Genomic DNA, 20,353 nt, shown 5'->3' on the forward strand with positions numbered 1-20,353 from the left:
ATACAGTATTGGTTAGTTCAGAGCACACTCAGAAAAAGAGGAGTGGCTATTTTATGGAATAAAAGTATGCCCATTCCTAAAACCATTAAGTCTTATCAGGATGACAAAGGAATGTTTTGTATGGTTACAATACAAATTAATGGGAAGACTTACACTTTAATTAATGTATATTGGATACCTGGAATTGGTATTAATACAGTGAAACATCATCTTGATAAGATCATATCATTCTCTATAGGAGATATTATTTTAGCTGGTGACTTTAATTGTATACTACATGAAAGTGATACTACCACTATAGGAAAGAGAAGAATTACATCTAATGCAAAACATTTAAAGGATTTTGCTAATTCTTATCATTTGAATGATATTAATAATCAGATAGATTCAAAATCATTACCATACACCTTTTTTCTAACAGATACAAAACTTATTCAAAAATAGATAGGGTCTTTATTTCTAACCAGATGGTAACAGATTTAATTAATTCCAAAATCATTTCATGTCCTATATCTGATCATAATTCAATTGTTTTTGAATTCATGATAAAAAATACTCATAATGTTCAGATCAAAAGGATACCAGCATACTTAACTCAACTAAAAGACTATAAAGAATATATACTTTCAGAAGTAAAACATTTTTAGACATAAATAACACTCCTGAAGTCTCCATTGTTTATGTTTGGGATGCCTTAAAATCATATCTATATGGACAAAGTATCAGATGGTATAATAATAAAAGGAAATCTTGGGATAAGGAATTGTTAGATATTCAAAGTAAATTAGACTCTTATAAACATAATAATAAAGAAAATATTATGGACAAGAAAGTTATTGAAGAAATAAACAAACTAAATGAGAAATACAAAGAAATTTTAACTCATAAAGTTAAAATAACTTTAGAGAATACAAGTTTTGTCTTATTCAATAAGCCCCAAATACTTACATAGACTTAAAAATAAAACAAAAAGGTTGAATAAACAAAACCATATCAAAGAAATCTTTTCTCTAAGGAAAAGAAGAATGTTTCTAGTATACCAGAAATACTAGATGAATTTAGAAATCACTTTCACAAAATTAACCATAATAATATTAACATGGAACCTAAAGATAAAATAAAGGAGTTTATAACCACAAATATGAATAAAAGCTTAATAAACAACAGATTAAACTATTGGACAAGAGTATTTCATATACAGAAGTTATTACACAAATAAATAAGCTTAAATCAAACAAAGCACCGGTAATGATGGTATTATACCAGAGATATATAAAATCCTTTCTAAAAATACATATTCATTAATACATAAGGTTTTTATTTTGGCCCAAACTGAGTTAATAACCCCCATCTTGGCAATATACATTTATTTCACCAATTTTAAAACCTAATAAAGATCCAACTAGATGTTCTTCATATCGGCCCATCTCATTACTTAATGTTGATTATAAAATGTTTATGAATATCTTTGCTGATAGATTGAAGACAATCATTCCCGCATTATAGATATAGATCAGACAGGCTTCATTGTAAATAGAAATACTTTTGATAATATAAGAAGAACTTTAACATTAATAGATTTTGCAAATAGGAAAAGAAAGATTTAACACTTATTAGTCTTGATATAAGTTCAGCATTTGATTCAGTAAGTTGGGACTATCTGTTTACCTTAATGAAGTGCACAAACTTCTCGGATGCATTTGTAAATCTAATTGAACATTTATACAAAGGAACGCTGGCTTATATTAAGGTAGGAACATATGTTTCACAAAAAATACCCATTCTTAAAGGTACAAAACAAGGATGTCCACTTTCTCCACTATTATTCACTTTAGTAATGGAGCCTTGGGCTAATTTGATCAGAAACAGTACTGACATAGAGGGTTTTGAAATAGATGAAAATACAACATCCAAAATTCAACTTTTTGCAGATGATGTTCTAATTACATCAGCAGGATCTAATTCTTCTATACAGTCTCTATTTGATAACATGATGAATTTTAAAAGTATTTCTGGTTTAATATTCAATGAAGAAAAACTAAAATACTACCTATATATATACACTAAAAAATATTCTCATTAGTGATTTTACTAAATATGTACCCAATTCAGGTCAGATAACTTATTTAGGTATAATACTATCTAAAGATATTAAATCTATTATATATAATAATTATAATACCTGTTTTCTTAATATACAAAATCTTTTAATACCTGGAATAATATGTTTTTACTATGGAGGAGAGACTTACAATTATTAAAATGATAATATTCCCAAGATTTTATACTTAATACAATCAATAATACTTCCACCTACAAAAATAATTATCAAGAAACTGAACACACTAATGTTAAATTTCTTATGGGCACCTAATAGACCTAGGATTGCATTAAAGAAACATACTAATAGCTGGTCTCAAGGGGTATTTCTTTTCCAGACTTTAATTTATATACTATCTCTTCTATTGTAAAAGTTATTACTTTATTAATAGATCAGTCATATGTCACAAAATGGAAAGATTATTGGGAGCTAATTAGTATACACTTCATGAAAATCTCCTTAACACATAAAAATATGATTGTAAATAACTCCATGTTATGGTTACTAAAGGAATTTTGTACTTCACCTATTACACCTAAACATATGGTTTGTTACCCATTAAATATTATTATTAGTTATCGTAACTTTATATTCATGCACCCTAAGTATAGGGAATGGAATTTTATTGTATTTCCTATAATGTATACTCAGGGTATGCTTTTGTCATCTACTTCTGAAGGAACTCATTTAGCTATAGATAATGATCTAAAGTACTGGTATCAGTTGATATCTGATAATAAAGTTAAAAATCTAGATTTCTTAAAACAAGAATTTGATCTAAGAGAAACTTGCTGGTTAGAGGTTCAGACCTTTAGACAACATCTCATTAATAAAATAGATTTAATGTCTATAACTGTTAAAGAATCTATTCCAACACTGATTGATTACTTGATATTAAATTTACAACATAAAGTTTCTGATAAAGGTAAACTTTCATACATACATAAAGTTATCAGACAAGAAACTTTTACAGTGTAGATTCATACTGGAATTATTTCACTTCTATTAATGGGGACCCACCAAATCAACAAGATAAACAATATATATTGAATCTGCTTATAGAACTACGCCTTCCATTGTCTGGAGACTTTATACATGGAAATTTTACATAGATCTTTTATACACCTTTGATGATGAATAAAATAAATAATAAAGATAATCTATGTAAGAGATGTAATGTAGAAATTAATGCTGACTGGGCTCATATGTTTTATGACTGTATAAAATTGAAAGAATACTGGAAGTCAATTAATGAATTTTTGCAGGCTCTTTTACAGATAATTTCATTATTTCTAAATCTCTTATATTATTCAACACACCTGTACCTCAAAGTGTTAAAAAGGTTAAGCTTCCCTTGTTATGGTCTATTCTAGCAGTGGCTAGGAAAATAATAACTAGAAATTGGATTTCAGATACACCTCCTTCGTTCAATGAATTTAAAAATGTTATGAATATAGTGTGCCATATGGAAATAAACACAATTAGGACTAGAACAAATAGAAAACAATCTTATTTTATTGTATGGGATAATTTACAAAATTTGTTAAAAAATTTTAATTTCAATAGCATGGTATTTTAGTTTAATTAATTGATCTGATTGTAGTGGATGTCTTTGTAAATACTTTAGTTGTTTTGTTGAATATTATAATAATACCTATTTTAATTACTTGTATAAAATTGTTATGATATTTCTCTTATATGTTAAAACAATAAACCTGTTTTGAAAAAAAAAAAAAAAGAGGAGTGGCTATTTTATGGAATAAAAGTATGCCCATTCCTAAAACCATTAAGTCTTATCAGGATGACAAAGGAATGTTTTGTATGGTTACAATACAAATTAATGGGAAGACTTACACTTTAATTAATGTATATTGGATACCTGGAATTGGTATTAATACAGTGAAACATCATCTTGATAAGATCATATCATTCTCTATAGGAGATATTATTTTAGCTGGTGACTTTAATTGTATACTACATGAAAGTGATACTACCACTATAGGAAAGAGAAGAATTACATCTAATGCAAAACATTTAAAGGATTTTGCTAATTCTTATCATTTGAATGATATTAATAATCAGATAGATTCAAAATCATTACCATACACCTTTTTTCTAACAGATACAAAACTTATTCAAAAATAGATAGGGTCTTTATTTCTAACCAGATGGTAACAGATTTAATTAATTCCAAAATCATTTCATGTCCTATATCTGATCATAATTCAATTGTTTTTGAATTCATGATAAAAAATACTCATAATGTTCAGATCAAAAGGATACCAGCATACTTAACTCAACTAAAAGACTATAAAGAATATATACTTTCAGAAGTAAAACATTTTTAGACATAAATAACACTCCTGAAGTCTCCATTGTTTATGTTTGGGATGCCTTAAAATCATATCTATATGGACAAAGTATCAGATGGTATAATAATAAAAGGAAATCTTGGGATAAGGAATTGTTAGATATTCAAAGTAAATTAGACTCTTATAAACATAATAATAAAGAAAATATTATGGACAAGAAAGTTATTGAAGAAATAAACAAACTAAATGAGAAATACAAAGAAATTTTAACTCATAAAGTTAAAATAACTTTAGAGAATACAAGTTTTGTCTTATTCAATAAGCCCCAAATACTTACATAGACTTAAAAATAAAACAAAAGGTTGAATAAACAAAACCATATCAAAGAAATCTTTTCTCTAAGGAAAAGAAGAATGTTTCTAGTATACCAGAAATACTAGATGAATTTAGAAATCACTTTCACAAAATTAACCATAATAATATTAACATGGAACCTAAAGATAAAATAAAGGAGTTTATAACCACAAATATGAATAAAAGCTTAATAAACAACAGATTAAACTATTGGACAAGAGTATTTCATATACAGAAGTTATTACACAAATAAATAAGCTTAAATCAAACAAAGCACCGGTAATGATGGTATTATACCAGAGATATATAAAATCCTTTCTAAAATACATATTCATTAATACATAAGGTTTTATTTTGGCCCAAACTGAGTTAATAACCCCCATCTTGGCAATATACATTTATTTCACCAATTTTAAAACCTAATAAAGATCCAACTAGATGTTCTTCATATCGGCCCATCTCATTACTTAATGTTGATTATAAAATGTTTATGAATATCTTTGCTGATAGATTGAAGACAATCATTCCCGGCATTATAGATATAGATCAGACAGGCTTCATTGTAAATAGAAATACTTTTGATAATATAAGAAGAACTTTAACATTAATAGATTTTGCAAATAGGAAAAGAAAGATTTAACACTTATTAGTCTTGATATAAGTTCAGCATTTGATTCAGTAAGTTGGGACTATCTGTTTACCTTAATGAAGTGCACAAACTTCTCGGATGCATTTGTAAATCTAATTGAACATTTATACAAAGGAACGTTGGCTTATATTAAGGTAGGAACATATGTTTCACAAAAATACCCATTCTTAAAGGTACAAAACAAGGATGTCCACTTTCTCCACTATTATTCACTTTAGTAATGGAGCCTTGGGCTAATTTGATCAGAAACAGTACTGACATAGAGGGTTTTGAAATAGATGAAAATACAACATCCAAAATTCAACTTTTGCAGATGATGTTCTAATTACATCAGCAGGATCTAATTCTTCTATACAGTCTCTATTTGATAACATGATGAATTTTAAAAGTATTTCTGGTTTAATATTCAATGAAGAAAAACTAAAATACTACCTATATATACACGAAAAAATATTCTCATTAGTGATTTTACTAAATATGTACCCAATTCAGGTCAGATAACTTATTTAGGTATAATACTATCTAAAGATATTAAATCTATTATATATAATAATTATAATACCTGTTTTCTTAATATACAAAATCTTTTTAATACCTGGAATAATATGTTTTTACTATGGAGGAGAGACTTACAATTATTAAAATGATAATATTCCCCAAGATTTTATACTTAATACAATCAATAATACTTCCACCTACAAAAATAATTATCAAGAAACTGAACACACTAATGTTAAATTTCTTATGGGCACCTAATAGACCTAGGATTGCATTAAAGAAACATACTAATAGCTGGTCTCAAGGGGTATTTCTTTTCCAGACTTTAATTTATATACTATCTCTTCTATTGTAAAAGTTATTACTTTATTAATAGATCAGTCATATGTCACAAAATGGAAAGATTATTGGGAGCTAATTAGTATACACTTCATGAAAATCTCCTTAACACATAAAAATATGATTGTAAATAACTCCATGTTATGGTTACTAAAGGAATTTTGTACTTCACCTATTACACCTAAACATATGGTTTGTTACCCATTAAATATTATTATTAGTTATCGTAACTTTATATTCATGCACCCTAAGTATAGGGAATGGAATTTTATTGTATTTCCTATAATGTATACTCAGGGTATGCTTTTGTCATCTACTTCTGAAGGAACTCATTTAGCTATAGATAATGATCTAAAGTACTGGTAACAGTTGATATCTGATAATAAAGTTAAAAATCTAGATTTCTTAAAACAAGAATTTGATCTACGAGAAGTTTGCTGGTTAGAGGTTCAGACCTTTAGACAACATCTCATTAATAAAATAGATTTAATGTCTATAACTGTTAAAGAATCTATTCCAACACTGATTGATTACTTGATATTAAATTTACAACATAAAGTTTCTGATAAAGGTAAACTTTCATACATACATAAAGTTATCAGACAAGAAACTTTTTACAGTGTAGATTCATACTGGAATTATTTCACTTCTATTAATGGGGACCCACCAAATCAACAAGATAAACAATATATATTGGAATCTGCTTATAGAACTATGTCTTCCATTGTCTGGAGACTTTATACATGGAAATTTTTACATAGATCTTTTATACACCTTTGATGATGAATAAAATAAATAATAAAGATAATCTATGTAAGAGATGTAATGTAGAAATTAATGCTGACTGGGCTCATATGTTTTATGACTGTATAAAATTGAAAGAATACTGGAAGTCAATTAATGAATTTTTGCAGGCTCTTTTTACAGCTAATTTCATTATTTCTAAATCTCTTATATTATTCAACACACCTGTACCTCAAAGTGTTAAAAAGGTTAAGCTTCCCTTGTTATGGTCTATTCTAGCAGTGGCTAGGAAAATAATAACTAGGAATTGGATTTCAGATACACCTCCTTCATTCAATTAATTTAAAAATGTTATGAATATAGTGTGCCATATGGAAATAAACACAATTAGGACTAGAACAAACAGAAAAACATCTTATTTTATTGTATGGGATAATTTACAAAATTTGTTAAAAAAATTTTAATTTCAATAGCATGGTATTTTAGTTTAATTAATTGATCTGATTGTAGTGGATGTCTTTGTAAATACTTTAGTTGTTTTGTTGAATATTATAATAATACCTATTTTTAATTACTTGTATAAAATTGTTATGATATTTCTCTTATATGTTAAAACAATAAACCTGTTTTGAAAAAAAAGAAAATGCATACTAACATGTCATTCTAACAACTTTCCAAGTTTATAAGAACAATATTTAAAATGGGTTCCTATTTTTGGGCCTTTGTCCCCCATTATTTTTAGCTTTGTTCAGACTTTTTTGTGCCAGGAGGTTGAGATGTATGCTCTTGACCCTTCCATAAAAGAAAGACACCTTATGTGCAGCCGTTTGGAATTAGATTGAAAGTAAGGGCATAAATTGCTATAGGCATTTTTCAAATAGCTGTTGTCATACATACAAAGAACAAATAGAACATAGCAATATATTTCAACCTGCTGCTGTCAGACATATATAAACAACATCCCTCCCTACACCTATCCATAAAATGTATCCACCTGTATATAAGTCTGTTGTTTGATGTGAAGAAAGTGAAAAAATAGCAATCGCAGTACTGCATTCCAGTTTGTTGCTCCTAGACATTAAAATGATCATAGAGAAGCTACGGTGATCTTCTGTGCACACCACTGAGGTTTACAAAGAAAGATAAATGACCGCACTGCCCCAGACCTCATACAATCTATAGTAAAATTCTGTATAAATCTCTGAGGTTTGATTGTGAGGAAAATTAAAGAAACAGTGACCACACCACCCCTATACAAGCTACGGACACCTCTTCATACCTCTGAACAGGGCCATTTTGTTAGTCAAGGTAGGCTTCACAGCAAAGACCACTACTAAACCTTTACCAAAATCCACTTATACACCATGGGATGTGGGGTCACCAGGCTTCTAGTAGCCCTGAGGGTCTGAATCATCAGTGATGTATATTTCTGAGAATGACTTGATTTTTTTATATTTTGCTGCCCAGATGGGTTATGTATGTGCCCAGCAATATTCTGTGCCTACAGATAAAAATCAGTGATATTACTTTCCACACACACACACACACACACACACACACACACACACACACACACACACACACACACACACACACACACAAATTCATACTCACAATAACACATACATATTGCCATTGTCCGTGACAAAACAAGTCTAATATAAACACACACACATACGCACACACACACATGCACACACACACACACACACACACACACACACACACACACACACACACACACACACACACACACACACACACACACACACACACACACACACACACACACACACACACACACACACACACACAGATAAATATGGAATGTCAATTCACCTACAGCATGTTTTGGGTGCATTGGAGTAAGCCAGTGCATATGGATAAACCCACTCATGTACATGGAGAGCATGAAGACTCTACACAGAAGCAGCCTCTGCCAAGAACTCAACCAGAGTAAAGTGCTATGAGATGGCAACTCATTGTGCCAATGTGAATTATCAGTTGCTTTCATATACATCCTACTCTTGCTAGACCACTATAGGTAGCTACTTAATATATGCAATACTGATATGTGTGATAGAATGCAAAAGAAAGTATGGACAACTCATTGCTCTTAAACATCTTACAACCCTTCAAACATAAACAAGCATACTATTTTAGTTTTACACCAATTTCAGCAAATGTATATTGCTTGATACTTCTTCTGACCCACAAGATTAGTGACTGTTGTTTAATAGTGACTAAACAACAGCAGGGGTAAATCTCTTCTTTCAGGGTTGGCCTCTTTATCCCATCATTTACAACCACTTTACTGACTTCTAAACACCTCAGGTGCCTTATTGTGATTAAAAAGCAAGAACAATGGTCACAATAATATACTTCATTATGTTTAACATAAATAGACAGAAAAGTAGTCTATTTTTAGTCATACAAATGCACACTTCTTGCAAAGATATATTAGTAACTGTTTAAACTGAGCAAATGACAATACATTCATCTACAGACAGCTGCCATGCCTATCTAGCAGTTTTAGTGATTTCTGTATATACTTCAGCATAAGATTGAAAAATGATTGCCATGTAATTTATTTAATCTTTGAACCACACAAACAGCAGACAGACATTAAAGTATTCCATGTTGCTTTACTCAAATTATATTTGTCATGCAAAGTCATTTTCCTTCATGAACAACCCAGCAATTATTACTACATTGTGTATATCTCAGATGTCACACACTTATAAAATAATAATAATAATATAAGGGCCACACAATAACATTAAATTTTCAAAAGAGTAGAGTGGGAGGTTGGTGTGATGGTTAAGGTGCTTGCCTTAGAAAACACAAGGTGCAGGGTTTGATTCTCACATGGGATAATTGGCTAGGCTTAAAGTGGCCCATGAGGACAGTTAGCCTAGTATTAATCTATGATCCTATGATCATCCGCATTTATATTAGCATACTATGTGCTTTATACAGACTATAAGGTTTTGCATTAGTCTGCATTTTCTGAAGGATATGGAGTCTGAAACTCAAATGTCTCATTATTTTTGTGACTGAAACCTACAATGGCATATTAGAAAACCACAGAATTTGTGAGGAACAAACCAAAATGTTGAGGCAAAATCATCTGTAACATTTGACAGGCATGATTATCTGACATACCTCTCAACCTCTTTGCTCAAAAATCAGGGATAAAGCCACAATATAGGGGGATCAAAACCCCAAATTAGGTGCAATTTATAAAAAATAATAATATATTTATCTACTTTAAATATTATTCTATTTCACTTAAATGATTAATAGAACTAGTTTTGCATCAGCATTTATTTTAAAAATAAAATTATGATAATCACTAATATTTGGTATTATTGACTGACCGTAATCCTCAGTGATTTACCAGAAATAAAAAAAAAAATATTTTAAATCAGGAACATTCTGCAAAATCAGGGACACTTGGGATCTTTGATATCTGTTTGCTTGTCAGTTAAGGTTCAAATGACAAATTCACCACCGTAACAGGAACAGGCAGACAAAGACTGAGGGTAATGCTACTCAATGCTAGAAGTCTAAATCTCAAAATGCACTCACTCGAGGCACTCCTTAAAATGGAGAACATCGATATCTGTGCAGTGACTGAGACCTGGTTCAAGGCTCTAGAGAGCACGCCTGCTTTACCAGGCTATAACTCATATCACACTTTTCGGCCATCTAACCTGAACCAGAACACCAAATGTGGACGTGTGTCCATATTCATTAAGGATATCCACATCTCCAGGCTAATTGTACAGTATAATGCATCCGAGGTTATCTAAGTGCAACTAACTCTGGGCAAAACTGCAATCCAAATTGTAGCTTGCTACAGATCCATGCCCCAGGATTCTCACTCCTCTATTCTTGATAAACTGGAAAATATTAGGGTTCAACCAAACACCCTAATAATGGGCGATTTCAACTACCCCACTATTAACTGGGAAAACTACTCATGTACCAACTCCTTCAGTCAATGCTTTTTGGAATTCATAAATTCCAATGCCCTGGATCAATTTATCCACACCCCTTCCAGGGCAACAATATCCTAGACCTAGTCATTACCAACATAAGGGACTGGTGATCCACACCTGAAGCCAACTCCTCGTTGGTCAGATCCAACCATAAGCTAATCACCCTAGATACCCACATCCCACCCCACTCACCATTAAGGAAACCATGGAAAAAAATTTCTCCAAAGCCGACTTCATACTTCTTAAGACAGTAGTGGCGAACTTCATGACACCCATGCAGATGGACAATACAGTTACGACTGCTGAATCCTACACAAATGCACTCTATAAGCACTTACACAAGTGCATGGATCATGCTATCACAAACAGAACCAAGATGCTATCCTCCAAAAAAAAGGAAGCCAATCTGGTGGTCCCCTGCCTTCAACAAACTCTACAACAGAAGGAAGAAACTGTTGCAAAAGAGAGTAAAATCCCATGAGTGGAGGAACTTCCTGGTCAGCCTCAGTAAGAAGCTGAGGTCCCTCATAAAATCCTCCAAAACTAGCTATGAAAACAAAATTGCCTCTGATTCTAAGGGCAACCACAAAGCATTCTATAGCTATGTCAAGAATCTCAATGGCAACACCCAGATCTGCTCTGAGCTACAGCACAACGGCAGGAAAATTACAGAACCAACTGATATTGCCAACATCCTGGCAGATAGGTTCAGTGCTAACTTTACCCCCCTCTCACCCCCTAAATGGCCCATATCTATACAGGAAGAATGCAGAGTCCCTGTAATCACATCTATGTAGGTAAAAGCTGCACTCTCTAAAACCAAAAACACAGCATCCATGGGACTGGACAACATCCCAGGCTGCGTTTTATATGAACTTCAGAATGGCTCCCCATCTAAGCACCATGTTCAATCATAGTCTCACATCAGGCTTTGTGCCCACTGAATAGCATACAGCAACAGTTATCCCACTCCACAAAGGGGGAGCCACCACTGATCCTGGGAACTATCACCCTATTAGCCTGATGAGCCTGGTCTGCAAGGCCATGGAATGTATCATCATGGAACTCATAAACAAAGACATTGGTAACCTCCAAACTCTGGACCCCACCCAGTTCGTGTTTGTGAAAGGCAGATCATGCCTTCTGAACCTGATCGACTTCTTTGAAGCAGTCGCCAGAGCTGTAGACAAGGTTAAGGTGGTTCACACAGCCTATATTGACCTCTCCAAGGCTTTCAACACCATCCCCCACTTTGGAATTATAGCTAAACTCACTAAACTAGGTATAAATCCCTATGTCACAAGATGGGTTGCTAACTGGCTCACTGACAGAACCCACACTGTAAAAGTTGCAGACTCCAAATCTGACTTCAAACCAGTGACAAGTGGAGTACCACAGGGTTCAGTCCTGGGACCTCTCCTGTTTGTTATCTACTTCTCTGAAGTACAGGCTAACACAGAAGACCTTTGGCTAATGAAGTTTGCAGATGACTGCAAACTAGGAGCCATAGTTGAGTCCCCAAATGATGTGGACATCCTACAGAAGGGCCTCACTGAGACATATGTCTGGTGTCAGAGGCATGGCCTCAAGCTCAATGCCAAAACGTGCATTGTCAACCCCTTTGGTAAAAAGTCTGTACCCATGAACTACCACATAAACGGCAGTCTACTTAATGCCAAATGTGTGATAAGAGACCTTGGGACCCAGGTGGACAGTAGTCTCTCCTTTGATAATCACATCTCCACAGTAGTCATGAAATCCTTCAATGTGGCACACCACATCACAAAAGGGTTCTCATCCAGGAAAAAAGAGGTCATTGTTTCCCTCTACTTGGCACTCATTAGACCCATTATAGAGTACGACACCCCTTTTGGAATGTACCTCACAAGACATCTGCAGCAGCTGGAAAGGCCACAGAAGTACCTCACAAAGAGGATTACTGGCCTCAAACAGATGCCCTACACTGACCGTCTCAAAAAACTCCAGCCTTACTCTGTAGCATATCTCCTACTCTGAGGAGATCTCTGCCTAACATATAAAGCTATGTTAAACCCAGAGCTGTTGGACATGCTACACCTAAAGAAATCCCAATCCCTCCAAGCTACATGCTCTAGGGACCTAAACCTTGTCATCACAATAAACAGGACATGCTGGAGGGATAGATTCCAGTCCCGGAGACTTCCTATACTCTGGAACAAGCTACCCATCTATGTAAAGCAAAGTTCCTCATTAGCACTTTTCAGAAAAATCTTGATGAGTGGATGGGAAATAGGAAATACACCCTGGGGATCACTTCTGTGGCTCTGCTCATCAGGGGCACAGGAAATTAACTTTCTTGGGTGGCGTAAGCCAGGGAACCTTGTTGGCTAGGCTTACTTAGGCCTTTGGGCCGATAGCCTAGTGCCTACCTATGAACCTATGAGGCAAACTGTTCTTGGGATGTACACTTTATTATAACACCCCAAGGGTTTATTTGGGCCTTATCCCCACTTTCCTATTTGGATACTAATGAGTTATAAATACAACTTACAAATATTCGTAATTAGCATGGTACCAAATTCTCCAAATCTTGTTCTTGAAAGCACAACAATGTAATCATACTTGAAGGAGTTTTAAGGGTTTAGACTACAGGCTTACACATAATTTGCATATTTTCAACCTACATATGACTATTTTATGCAGCAATTTACAGGACATCACAGCATTGGTGGATGAGTGGTGTTAGTTTGAAAATTTAATATCATAGTGCATGTAAGACTAGGTTTTTTTAGACATAAATACAATATGCTCTTTGTATAGGCCTAGAAATGCAGCCATATTAAAGCTGGCCTATATCTTTATTTTATATTTTACATTTTACATGCAGCTTCAGTAGAAAAAAATGTTTCAGTGCAAGTTAATAACCATCAGTCAGTAATACTGATAAGAATAATATGTTCTAACAGAATGTGCAGTACATTGAGTACCAAGGGTCTATATTATATGTTCAAAGTTTGAAAACTTTGAACGTTAAATAATCTAATTTAAATGTTCGAAGTTTCAAACATTGAACATATAATAAATAAACAAAAAAAAAAAAAACAAACGGAACTTACTTGACTAGTGTTGTCAGGGGGCAAGCCCCCGTGCACCCCCCATGTGGGGGGCTGCGCCCCACACCTCCCCGCTCTTTAAATATACCAACTCCAAGACTGCACTATAGTGTGGTAAAGGGAAGATTTCCCCTACTGCACTGTAGTGCGGTCTCGGAGTTGGTATATTTAAAGAGCGGGAGGTGGGGGGTGCAGGGGGGCTTTCTCTCCACCCTACAGCCGTTAGTTTTGGGTTTTTTTTTTTTTTTTTTTACATATGTTCGAAGTTTTATAACTTCAAACATTTAAATTCGATATTTTAACGTTTGAAGCTATAAAACGTTGCGCATATGATATAGACCCGAGTACCAACAGATGTTGTTTAGATGGTACAAGGCAGGATACTTCATACACTGAAGTAAGTTCAGTTTGGACTAATACACAGAAAGTCATAGCAGTGCAGTTTATAGAAGTTCAATACCAACATTCAAGACTGAGTAAAAAAGGAACAATTCTGAGTACAGAAACTATGGGCAATGTAATGAATAAACAATTCTGAGTACAAAAGCTACAAACAGTACGAGTTTACACTTCTGAGTTCAGAAACTTTAGAGAATGAGTATAGAAGCTACAGACATTATAATCCAATCTATTCAGTTTATTAGCATGGTTATTTAAGACAGTAAGATTTGATTTGGCTATTGTTGACATGTACCTGCACTGTACATAATAAAACATTCTTAACCAAACTACAGTGTATGGAGACATCTATTTTGAAAGGTACAGGAAGATTTGGCAGATAAAGGAGAGACTGGCACAGTTCTTGGTAATTAAAAGATAAAGACATTCAACAAAGATATATGATCTAATACCTTTCTAATAATAACACTATATATATATATATATATATATATATATATATATTTTTTTTTTTTTAAACATCTTAAACAAGCTAATATAGTCATGTAACAGTCTATAAAGTTATTTTCATTACTTGTGCCTTTGTGTATTTTATTTAGTATTTGTATTACTTTCATAGACTTGCGTGCTGAGTAACTCAGGATGTTTGATTCATAGTCATTAATCACATTAAAAGTTAACCGATTACTCTGTCATTTAGCCACGCTTCTACTTCAAACAACCCTTTTTTAGGGAAATAATAATTATATGCATAGATTATGAATCTGGCTTTCCAGACACTTTTAGTGGCTTTAGATTGTTATAAATACCACAAGCCAATATATTTATGGAACCTCTTGCATCTGTCAGTGTCTTCATCTATTGATTTTAATATCTTTACTAATACTGCTGACCTTATTCTACCCTTAATATAATTTATAGCACATTCATACGAGAGCCATGTAGTTTGTCATTTGTGGTTTTATCACAACTGAAATTATCAGAAACATTGTATACAACAGCTCCTTATCCTGATGGCAGAAAATATTTCTGCACCCTTTGTGATCTGAGTTTGAGAATAGACTCAGGCTAATGTTAAAGTTAGCCAGGGGATATAGGATGAAGTTGCTGATAGCTAGCTCTCCTATCATGGGAAAGGTTCTCTGCCTGTGTGATCCCAGAGACCACGAGTCTCACAGGCCAACAATAGATTCATGTGGAATGACATGATGTTCTTCACCTGGTGGGCTGATGCATATACCAGGTATGTTGGAGCCATAGCACATTGTTCCTGTTGAAGTAAGGATGCTGACCAGTCAATACTACATTATAGTTTCTACCCCCTGTCCATAGCTCCTCTTGGGTCCTCACTACCTGTCTGTTATGTATTGTGCCATAAAGCTAACTTACTGATGAGTGGGAACTCCATCCATTGAAGGCCGATGTCAGAAACTGCCAGAAATGAGATGTGGGTTACTCAAGAGGACTTATAGTGGTGTGAGAATTACCTAAAGGGCCCACCATATGCTAGATGTGGAATAATTTGTTTCACCAGAATTTGTTAACATATCTTGTAGAGAACATGTAACAATAGGAATAAGAAAATGTTGTGCTGCCCCAATGTCGTGTGTTCTCAGAGTTAGCACATTTAGAGACGTGAAAAGTGAGGAAAAACACTGTTTTGTAGTTTTTTCAGTTTTCAATGGATCAAGAATCAGTAATTCAGGCCCAAAATAGACGTACTTACAGATGTGATAGATAGTCTTATCAGTCAGCTAATACAGACCCACTCACATGAGTGTTCATCTTTGTTGCTAGCTTTATTTTCTTGTTCAGTCATGCTTTCTTTAGACAAAGTTTTATTTTCAACAATTGGGTCCATATGTTAATTGTATTCTTTCTCTGTTTCATGGCTTATCATTTCTATTACTGATTTTGCATACTTCAGCAAAGTGTTTGTGTCTCTTATATTTTGTACTTACTGTGTGCTGGGCTTAAACTTGGGTCTGGTCACTGTACACCACAGTAACTGCATTCTGTTTTGTAGTTTCTTTGGTCAATTACTGTATTAATGCACAGTTCTCTGACTTCATTCTATTTTTTTTCTTTATGTTTTCTTTACATCACACTTATTTTAAAAAGTCAGCTTTGTTAATTGTTTTTGCTTTACATCACTCAGTCTTCGTGTTTTACATTTCTGACATTTTTAGATACATTAAAAGTCTATAATTTTCTTTGATGTCACCTTTGGCTCAGATTGTGCTTTTTTCTTCATCCCTCCTGAGATAGATGCATTATTAGTATGCTAGTCTCTTGGCTTGTGTCAGATAATGCATAGATTTTTGCTGGTGCTGTATGTGTATGGGCTAGTTTTCTTTATTGCAACACACATTTGAATTTACATATTTTAGAACGCATATTCCTTTAGGTTCATAGTTTCACAGGTGTGTAACAGGGTAACAACCATTAGGGCCTTTTTAAGCCTAGCCATGCATCCCAAATCTCTCACAAGTTCTGGTACTCTTGATAAGTGTAAACAGGGATTAGGAGATGAAACATTTACGGGCTAACTGTGTCCATTACAGACATAACTGCCAAACCAAGGATACATTTCAAGTTCCCCATCCAATTGTCCAAGTTGCACTTATAGGTTCATAGGTTCATAGGTGTTTACTAGGCTAACAATCACAAGGTCCTTTTTAAGCCTAGCCATGCATCCCAAATCTCTGATGAGTTCTGATACCCTTGATAAGTGTGAGAATGGGCCTAGGAGATGAACTATTTACAGGATACTGTTTGCATCAGAGACATATGTGCCAAACTAGGGATGAATTTCCAGTTTCCAATCCAATTGTCCAAGTTGCACTTGAATTGGATTAGGGAGGAAATCTGCTTCACATGGATGGGGAGCCTGTTCCATAGATGGCGTAGTCTCTGGGATACATACCTATCTCTCCAGCAGGTCCTATTGATATCACAGGCAAGGTTTAAGTCTTTAGAACTAGTAACTCTGGTACTGTTTGTTTTGTGGATATGCAGGAGGCCCATCAGAGTGGAGTCTGACAATGCCTTGTATGCCAGGCATAGATCTCCCCTCAAAAGCCTGTAGGAGACAGAATACAGGGATAGGGCCTTGAGGCAGTCTGCATAGAACATATTACTTATGCTCTGTATTCTTTTAGTGAGGAACCTCTGCGGAAGTTCCAGTTGTTGGATATCCCTGGTTAGGTACATGCCAAAGGGGGCATTGTACTCAATTATAGATCCGATGAATGCTGAATACAGTGGAACAATGACTTCCTTGGACTTAGATGCCTTACCTTTGTTATAAGTTGCGTAACACAGAATGATTTCCTCACCACTGTAGACACATGATGCTCAAAGGCTAGGTTGCTATCTATGTGTGTCCCTAAGTCCCTGACTACAGGGACAACTCTAAGGGGTGTGTTGTCAATATGATAATTACCAAGGATGGGTGACTTCCCAAATTATATTATTATGCATTTCTTGGCATTTAGTTTTAGTCCATGACTCTGACATCAGTTGTTTGTCTGTGTCAGCCCCTCCTGGAGAACATTTGTGTCAGTGTCAGATTCAATGACAGCACCTAATTTGCAATCATCTGCAAATTTAGTCAGCCAGAGACCACTGACATTGGCCTTGACTTCTGAGAAGTAAATGCCAAAGAGGAGCACTCCAAGTACTGATCCCTGAGGGACTCCACTTGTGACTGGCCTCTTTGTGGAGGTGGCCTCCCCAATTCTAACTTCCTGGGTCCTGTCTGTGAGCCAGTTGGCTATCCACTGGCTGACATACAGATTTGTACCTAACCTCTCAAGTTTGTCAACAATGCCTAAGTGAGGTATTGTGTCAAATGCCTTGGCCAGGTCAAGGTAGGCAGTGTGAATGATTTTGCCCTCATCTATTGCTTTGCTGGCCTTCTCAAAAAAAGTCCACCAAGTTAAGTAGGCATGACCTGCCCTTAATGAAACCAAACTGGGTTGGGTCCAGTGTCTGGAGGTTTACTATATCTCTATTGATCATCTCCATGATAATTTTTTCCATGGCTTTACATATAAGACTAGTGAGACTTATGGGTCTGTAGTTTCCAGGGTCTGTAGATGGCCTACCTTTGTGCAAAGGGATGACTGTTACTTTTCTCCATTCATGAGGCATGAATCCTGTTTGAAGGCTACCATTAAACAGTAATTCCAGAGGCCCTGACAGGTCATGTTTCATGCTATTTAGAAGGCAGCCTGGGATATTGTCTGGGCCCATTGATGCAGTGTTCTTGGTCTTAGAGAGAGCATTAAGGACTTGAATTGGGTTAAGAAGGAACTCTGCTTTATGTGGATGGGGAACCTGTGCCAGAGAAGTGGTAGTGTCTGGGATACATGCCTGTCTCTCTCAAAGGGTACTATTTATATCACAGGCAAGGTTTAAGTCTTTAAAATGGGTAAGTCTGGTGCTGTTTGTTTTGCGGATATGCAGGAGGTCTATCGGAGTGGGGTCGGACAATGCCTTGTATGCCAGGCATAGCTCTCCCCTTAAGAGCCTGTAGGAGACAGAATGCAAGGATAGGGCCTTCAGGTGGTCTGCACAGGACAAGTTACTTACATCCTGTATTTTTTAGTGAGGAACCTCTGTGAACGTTCCAGTTGTTGGATGTGCCCGGTAAAGTAAATACAAAAGCGAGCATTGTACTCAATGATACGTCTGATGAATGCTGAATACAGTGGAACAATGATACCCTTGGACCTAGATGCCATACCTTTATTTTTAAGTTGCAGAACACAGAATGATTTCCTTGCTACTATAGACATGTGATAGTCAAAGGCTAGATTGCTATGTGTTTTCTCAACTCTCTGACTACTGGGTTGACTCTTGGGGTATGTTCTCAATATGATAGTTACCAGGAATGCATGATTTCCTGATGGATACTATTAAGCATTTCTTGACATTTAGTTTTAGGCTCAGAGTAACAGGTTAACTTTTGTGTTAATATCATAGTCTCATATATTTGCTCTACACTACATATCTGCCCTACATTATCTCTTGCTGTATATACATGTACTGATTTCAGTCTCTCCTCCATATTTAGGTGAGGGGCAGTGGCAAAGCTAAGTATTATACCTCTTTGCTCATTTCTTTCATTTTGGCCTCCTGTTGTATGTATTATAGTCTGTATCAAAAATGTTGAGGCTTGGAATATTCACTGCCATTTCATTTCTCACTTGCTTTCATTAAACTTTTAGCATCTGCTTTCACCTTTCTTGATGTGATCTTTAATATGTTGACTGTCCCCTGGTTTCTCACAGCTACTTCTTATTTTTTTCATAAAATAATCAGATAATTAATTAACTTTTGTTGTTTTACTTTAAGGCCAGTTTCTCTGCTTTTATGTTTTAGAAAGCATGTATTTTGGCACTTAAACCTCTCTTCACACAATATTTTCCCAAAATTGAGGGTAGTTGCAAACTATCTCTTTGCTGCTAATACTTGTAAACCTCCAAGCACCAATAATACTCCTTTTTAGCAGTGGCCCAGCAACTAATCCTACATTCTCTTTACATAAGTACTCCAATATCCCCAATTTCACTTTAAGAAAATTTCATAAACACAATATCAAAAATATGTAGCTCAGACTGACTGTACCTGAAACTCCATGTTTCCTAACATTCATACTAGAATTCTTAGATTACACAGCAGTATATTAGCTAAAGCACTGACATGTCTGTTTAATCTATCTCTCACTACTGAAGTTTCCTTTATAGTTTGAAACATGCTCTAGGTCTTGCTACTTGCTAATCCCCTTCACCAAGCTCTGGAACAGACTTCTGATCTATTTCAAACCTCTGTTCTCTTACAAAAAATATTAAGAA

Source organism: Protopterus annectens, chromosome 1.part2 (assembly GCF_019279795.1).
Source record: "Protopterus annectens isolate FY-2018-M chromosome 1.part2, PAN1.0, whole genome shotgun sequence".
Taxonomy (NCBI): Eukaryota; Metazoa; Chordata; order Ceratodontiformes; family Protopteridae; genus Protopterus; species Protopterus annectens.